The 7,389-nt window shown below is 46.0% G+C and overlaps 2 long non-coding RNA genes across 2 annotated transcripts in view; one reads left to right on the top strand and one right to left on the bottom strand.

Moving 5' to 3' along the window:
* LOC121144142 overlaps positions 1–3,524 on the bottom strand; it is a 53,091-nt gene extending 49,567 nt beyond the window's left edge. The window contains exon 1 of the long non-coding RNA XR_005881449.1: positions 3,394–3,524. This is a non-coding gene — a long non-coding RNA (uncharacterized LOC121144142). The remainder of the gene's footprint in view (positions 1–3,393) is intronic.
* Positions 3,525–3,644: 120 nt separating this feature from the next.
* On the top strand, positions 3,645–5,167 carry LOC121144020. Its single transcript, XR_005881358.1, has 3 exons — positions 3,645–3,733; positions 4,126–4,379; positions 4,810–5,167. It is a non-coding gene; the product is annotated as an uncharacterized LOC121144020 (long non-coding RNA).
* The last annotated feature ends 2,222 nt before the right edge of the window (positions 5,168–7,389 follow it).

Below are 7,389 nucleotides of genomic sequence, written 5' to 3' on the forward strand. Positions count from 1 at the left end.
GAAACTGAGTTGTTTTCTTAAGGAAAATACTTTTCTTTCTTCCAGAGAGGTTAAAGCTGAACCATCATTAGAAGCAGCTCGGAGCTCGAGGTTCCTGCTTCGGCTTGGGAAATAGAGATTAGCATATAAATAGCCTTCGGAGCCTGCTTGATTCCAGCTATTTTGCGTTTCAATGTGGCATCAGAATGCACTTAGCAAGAAATGTTCGAGAGGAGAAAGAGGTTTGTAATACGTCGCTTTTATAGAGGGGGGAACTTTAAGTATAAAAGATCATCCACTCTTCTGTGGGCTTTTTTTTCCGTATCCTTTCAATGCCCCAATTACAGACTCCAAGGAGCCAACAGGCCCCCTAGAATGGATCCTTAGTTTACACCGCAGTTTTTCTCTGGACTGAGAAAATAAGTCCAAATGGCCCACAGGAAATAAGACAAATATTCGGGTTTCCTTCTGGGTGCGGTAAGGGTCCTGGGGGGCACATGGTGCCCTTTATCCTCACCCTCCTGCTACCCATCAGCAGTGGGGACGTGCGAGGCTCCTCCAGGCCCCATTTGCTGGAGCAATGAGGGAGACTCCTGGCTTGCTGCCGGAGGCTGGTTTCCCTCCTGGGAAATCTCCGGGACTGGGCATGGAGCCTGAGGGTCTCTCTGCTCCCCTCTGCATTCCCAACTCCTGCCAACACACACACACACACACACACACACACACACACACACACACACACACACGGTCTTCTATTGTAGGTAAATCTTGAGCACAGGGCACTGGGCAGCATGCTCCAGCTCAGCTGTTTGCAGGGTGCCGGGGAGGCCGTGGGTGAATGACATGGTTTTTCCTGAATGCTGCACTAGGAGAGGAATGTGAACCAAGCACCAACACCTCAGTCTACTTCCTAGGGTGGCTTTCAGATGGAAATAGGAACCCCCACTGGGACAGAGAAGACAAGCTCTCAGCTCTTGATCCATAACCATATTACTCACCAAGAGTCTCTCTTCTCCCTTGTCAATGCAGAGCCTTGGGTTCATGTCCAGGCTCCCCAGTTAGGTTGTTGCATGTGTAGGAGTAGAAGAAAAGGAAAGCCCCTTCCTACCCATCTAGAAGAACATGGATACTTTCCTATCATAAAGGAAAGGTGACACTCAGGAGGTAAGGAGATCTCTGGGAGTTCAAGACCAGCCTTGTCTGCATAGCAACTTCCAGGCCAGCCAGGGCTACACAGTGAGACATTGTCTCAAAATAAGTAAATAAACAGAAAGGAAGGGAGGAAGGGAAGGAAAGTCTGCTGCGTGGCCTGTGTCCGAGAACGTGCGGAGGGTGTCGGGTATTGACAACACAGAGACTCGTTTAATGATATAAAGAAAACTTTAAACAGGCTCCAAAAAGGTTCAAGAAAAACTTCCTAAGAAAAGCTCCCACCAGAGAAGCTTCTGCTCTCTCCTCTACCCTCGCTGGTTCTGCTCTGACACCAGAGGTGGATGTGTGTGGGTTTTTGAAGGTGCGGTTAGTCTCTGGACAAGGTCGAGGTCAGGGCGGTTTCCGTGGGAAGGCCTTTCCCAGGAACTTATTGTATCATTTTTAGTAAACATGTTTTTACTAAACATTGTCTTACAGCTGCCTACTCCCAGGCAGAAGGGGAAGTGGGTCTCTGCTCAAGGTCTGGTGTTCCCACAGAAAGGTGTTCTGGCTTGTTTCTATTGCTGTGATAAACACCAGGACCAAATGCAACTTAGGGAGGAGAGGGCTTATTTCATCTTACAGCTCTTAGATCACAGTTCATCTCTTAGGAAGTCAGGGCAGGACTCAAGACAGGAGGCAGGAACTGAAACAGAAGCCAGGGGCGATGTTTATTGGCTCCATCTCCCTGGCTTGCTCAGCCTGCTTTCTTATACAACCCAAGACCACCTGTCCAGGGGGCACTAACCACCATGGGGTGCCCCCCACATACACACACATCCGTCACTGATCAAGAAAATGCCCCCCATAAACTTGCCTACAGAACAATATGGAGGAGTCTTTTTCTCATTTTCCTTTTCCAAAATGATCCTAGCTTGTATCAAGTTGACAAAAAAAACAAAAAACAAAAAACAAACAAAAAAAAAAAAACCAACCAGCCTGACAAGTTACAATAGAAAAGTAACAAAAAGCACATGAAGGCCAAAATAAACCACAACCACACATGCGCAGATCTGGGGCCAAGCAAGTGTCTTGGGCTATTTTCAGTTGCTTTGAAAATCATTCATTCTCTACTGCTGTGTCATCATTCTGACTGTCAAAACCTTTAAGGTGTATCTTACCCATGTCCACTAGCTTTCACCAATCTAAAAGCTAAGAATGCTGTCAGTACCTTAAATCTACAGCAGAGCTGTCCCTGCTGTGCTGTGAGCCACCCACCTGCAGTCCCCACCAATGTATTTGATTTATGACTTTCTTTGTTCTGTGACTAATAAAACATCATGTGACCACTTCCATGGTAGAACCTGTGTTTTACCTATATCCACTCACATTTGGCTAAAAAAAAAAAAACTGTCTCTTATTCCTTTTGAGGTAAGAGCTGTGCCTTGTATCAACATGAATTTATTTGATCATAGTTTTTATATGACACCAGACCCTTCAGATTGAAATCAAGGCTCAAAGAGCCAGAGCGAATGCTTTGGTTCGATGAAGCACGGTAGAGACATGATTGGACAAAAGGGGTGTTATTACAAGAGGCAACCTGTCTGTCCAGACCCTTCTTGGAGTAGTAGTATTTACTAAAGATTTCTTTTTACGTGTATGAGTATTTCCCTTAATGTATGTGTGTGTACCACATGTGTACAGTTCCTAAAGAGTCCACAGAGGCATTCAATCTCCTGGAACAAGATTTACCGACAGTTGTGAGCCACCATGTGGTGTTAAAACTGAACTTGGGTCCTTCATGAGGACAACAAATGCTCTTTGCCATCTCTCCAACCCCATGGTAGCCTTTCTTCCTCCATGATGTGTGGCTGGGCTCTGCAATGAAGTTCTTAATTCCTCTATGGCCCAGCTCTTACACAGAGAGGCAGGTGAAAGTTAGAGTGTATTTTTCGGGTTCATGACTGGCTTAGGGGAAAGTGGCTCTGGCTCCTGTTGACATAGGAGTTAGCTCTCCTTAGACACTAACTGGTCACATCTGACCACTCCCTTGACTGAACAAGTAACATATGAAGACCTCTCAGTGGGGCCTAGGGAGTGTTCATAGTGCAGGACTGCCTTACTGGCAGAATCCAGGATGAGATTAAAAATGACCAACACCCATAAAGATAACCTCAGTCTTCATCCAGTTGCCAACATAAGACCCATAAAGGGCCACTGAGCATGCCAGCATAGAGACATTCCTACCTTAGAGCCCCTTCTACTCTCAGGAGTTTTTCTCACCTTTTCTTAACAAGTCTCCATTCCCTTGGTTCACTCCTTGTCGGTGTTTGTTTTATTTTTCTTGGGCAGCAGACAATGAACTCACAAGCCACTGGCTCAGAGTGGCTTTGGGGACCCTCAGGCACCCTAGCTCCCTGAGTTAAGCTCCCTGAGAGCTGGGAAAGGCTCTACCTCTCTCAAATAACCCCACCCCACCATTATGACTCACCTTGGGGACAGCAATTCAGTTTCTTTGCTTGCTTCAGGCGAGAATGGGGGTGTAAGATGGGAAAGCCAGAGAGAAGCATTGCTTTTAAGGCTTCCACTTTGGGTGTCACCTTTTGAGCCCCACAGACACACGGTATGCCTGTCCTAAGCTGGGGTTCCCTCGTTGTTAACAGAACTGTAAGCCCTACCCTGTGGGCACACGTGCTAAGACAGGAAGAAAGCAGAAAGGGAAGAGGAAGAGCCTTGTGTGCTCCTCCCACTATAGAACTATGCTGTTAGGACATTTGTGTCCTTCCTGTATCATCCTTTAGTACAGGTCTAGGTCCCTGTTCATCCAGCCTAGCACTCCCTCAGGCTCCCCACCTGGAGTGAGGGAGTAAGGAACAAATACTCTAGCAAGAAGCTGGTGAGTCAAAGCAAGTTGCCTACCTGGATTGTTTGAAGAGAATGAGGCAGGGGCTAAGGAGTGGTCCAGAGTCTCATCCCAACTCTTTACAGCTCCTCAAGCCCTCTTCTATCCCTCAGATCCAGCCACCTCTTCACATGGATCCCCGAGGCTCCTGTCACAGCCTTCTAGGAGATACCGGATTTGGGGACTCCCTTCCCCATTGCTCTCATCCACAAGAAGGGACACTGAAGTGGAACCAATCTCTGTTCTCACCCCTAAAGCCTACTTACTCTTCTTCCTAAATTGCCTGCATCCTCACTTCTGTCTGTTTTAGTTACTTTTCTGTGACTGGAATAAGACACTGTGACCAACAGGCTCACAGTTTCAGAGGGTAAGTGTCCCTGACCATCCTGGCAGGTAGCATGGCAGCAAGCAGGCATGACACTGGAGCCACAGTTAAGGGTTCACATCGAATCTGGAGGTACAAGGCAAATAGAGAGATACTGGGAAGAGCATTGAGTCTTTTGAAACATCAAAGCTTGCCCGAGTGATATATCTCCTACTGGGAACCAAGTATTCAAATGTATGAGCTTATATGGGTCATTCTCATTTAGACAACTATACCTTTCCCCTAGAGACCAACGTAGAAGCTTCTAAATCTCATAGGATAGATGGCTGCATAGTCATTCAATGTAACACATGCTTGGTGTGTCCCACTAAACTCTCAAATACTGAGCCAATGGAGGGAAAGAGGTTCTTCTGCTTCTAACCTGGGCTGTTAGACTGCTAAGACCCTGCCACTTTTCACCTCTTTCTCCCAGGGAGCATTGCACATCCAAAGCCAGCATCCTTCATCATGGGAAAATGCCCTGCTATGTATGGGTACTCCATGGCTTTATGAAAGTGGCCCCAGGATATGCAGAATCCTTTCAACCTGCAGACTCCAGGAGTCATCATCATCATGGAAGGACCGTGATCACTTTTACAGAAGCTCTGGGAAACCTAGGAGGTCTGGCCTGGCTGCATTAGATGTGTCTCCCCTGGGCTCTTTCAGGGAAAGGTGTTCATATGTACAGCTTTATTCCTTTCCCCAACTTGGTATTAACAGACTGAAAAAAAAATGGTAACTTTTGGCTCTGTGCATGAAGACTTTCCACCCCAAACAACTAAGAGTTTACAACAAAGGGCATTCCTTAAGGAAAACTGATGTGACTGTGGTGGTTTGAATGTTATTGACCCCCATACTCTCATAGAAAGTGGTTCTGTTAGGAGGTGTGGCTTTGTCAGAGTGGGTATGGCCTTGTTGGAGGGAGTCTGTCACTGTGGGGGTGGGCTTTGAGGTGTCCTATGCTCAGAATACCACCCAGTGTCACAGTCCACATCCTATTTCCTGCAATGTGTAGCACTCTCAGCTCCAGTACCATCTGCCTGTACGCCACCACGCTTCCCGTCATGATGATAATGGACTGAACCTCTGAAACTGTAAGTGAGCCTCCCCAATTAAATGTTTCATTATAAGAGTTTCCATGGTCATGGTGTCTCTTCACAGCAATAGAAACCCTAACTAAGACAGTGATGTACCAGCAAGGCAGCCAGAGGGAGAGTAGACTCAGCCAAGACTCTGAGTATCTGCTCGGCTGATCCTCGTTGGACAATGCCCACATAAAATCAATTGAACAGAATCCCCTTAAACCTTAGCCAAAATAAATGCCTCTGTCAGGTGTGTGTGTGTGTGTGTGTGTGTGTGTGTGTGTGTGTGTGTCCATGTGTCCCTTGCCAAACACATTTTTAGGATATAGACATGGAAAGTACTGAATAGCTCTTTCTTTTTTTAAAATTTATTTAATTTTTTATTTTACTTTATTGCATTGGTGTTTTGTTTGTGTGAGGGTGTCAGATCTTCTGGAACTGTAGTCACAGACAGTAGTGAGATGTCATGTGGGTGCTGGAAATTGAACCCTGGAAGAGCAGTTAGTGCTCTTAACCTTTGAGTTATCTCTCCAGCTCCCGCATAGCTCTTTCTAAAGTGTAGAGAACATTTCACTCTTAGGCACCTCAGTTCCTTTACCCCATCTAGTTAGATAAACAATCAAGGTCACAGAATATGTGATGGGGGAAGTTCTTCTGTATGCTGCAAATATGTGTTGTTTTCATTGGTTGATGAATAAAGCTGTTTTGGCCAATGGACAGGCAGGATTTAGCTAGGCAGGAATTATGAACAAGGAGACAGGGAAAAGAAAGATAAAGACAGGCTACAGACACCATGTAGCCGTCAGGGAGGTAGGACGTCCAGGCATTCTCTAGTAAGATAAGGTCATGTGGAGATAAGCAGTTTAATACTTATGGGTTAATAATTAAGAAAGAGCTAGCTAGTAAGCAGACTAAGCCATTGGCTAGACAATATATTAAGTCTCTGAGTGTTTATTTCATTAAGCAGCTGTAGGATCTGGTGGGTAGAAAGAAAACAGACTCAATGTGACCCAGACTAGACAAGAGGGCCCAGAAGCTTGTCTCAGGGGTTTAAATATCACAGTCCACTCATGCAAGAAAAGACCTATGCCTACAGAAAGACACCTTTGCTTTGGCTGTAATTGTTTCAGTTCATGTCCTAGCATTCTCTTATGTTGCCCTGACGTTTTCAAGCTGCAGTTTGGTAGATCTCTGAAAAAAAATGGTAGGGAGCAAATTGGTGATCACATAATAATGTGAATATTTTGGGAAGATAAAACCTGTCACAACATAAGTGCAGAGAAGTTGGGTAACAACAGATCAGACACCCCAGAGGTTGAAAGTGATGGTTTCTCACTGAGAACCCAGCTCAGGACTGCTATGGAGGCTGCTCAAACATACATCTGTTCATCCCCTCCTATCTGGCTCTTATAGAGACTCACTACCCAAACTCTCCATTCACAATCAAAGGACTGCTGCCAAGTCAATGCTTCTCTCTTTCAATCTTTACTCTGAGAAGTTTTCATTCATTTTATTGAATTCCTTCCTTTTTGCCTGGTGTGTTCCAGGGTAGCAGCTGACCAAGACATTTCTGCCATTCTAAACTGTCATGAAAATCATTTCCCTAGTGCTCCCTTCAAATTAGATGGTTCTATCACCCTCAGCGAAGGACCAAACTCCACAGCCTCCTTGGGAAACCAAGAGCAACCTGTCAGAACAGGTGGATAAGTCTCCCGGTCAAGACATCCAGACAGGGGTTACTGACTCCCTCCCCATTTTCCCACCTGCAGCATGACACCTGGCATGCTCATCAGCTCACGTGGTGGGACAGAGTCTCCCCATCTCTCTCCTCTACTCACCATGGCCTATCAGCCAGTTCTTTCCACTCAACTTCCCAAGCCACCCCTTCCCCACTGTTCCCACCAAGTCTAAGTGTCCCACCCCGCAGATCA

Source organism: Mesocricetus auratus, unplaced genomic scaffold (assembly GCF_017639785.1).
Source record: "Mesocricetus auratus isolate SY011 unplaced genomic scaffold, BCM_Maur_2.0 Super-Scaffold_100014, whole genome shotgun sequence".
Taxonomy (NCBI): domain Eukaryota; kingdom Metazoa; phylum Chordata; class Mammalia; order Rodentia; family Cricetidae; genus Mesocricetus; species Mesocricetus auratus.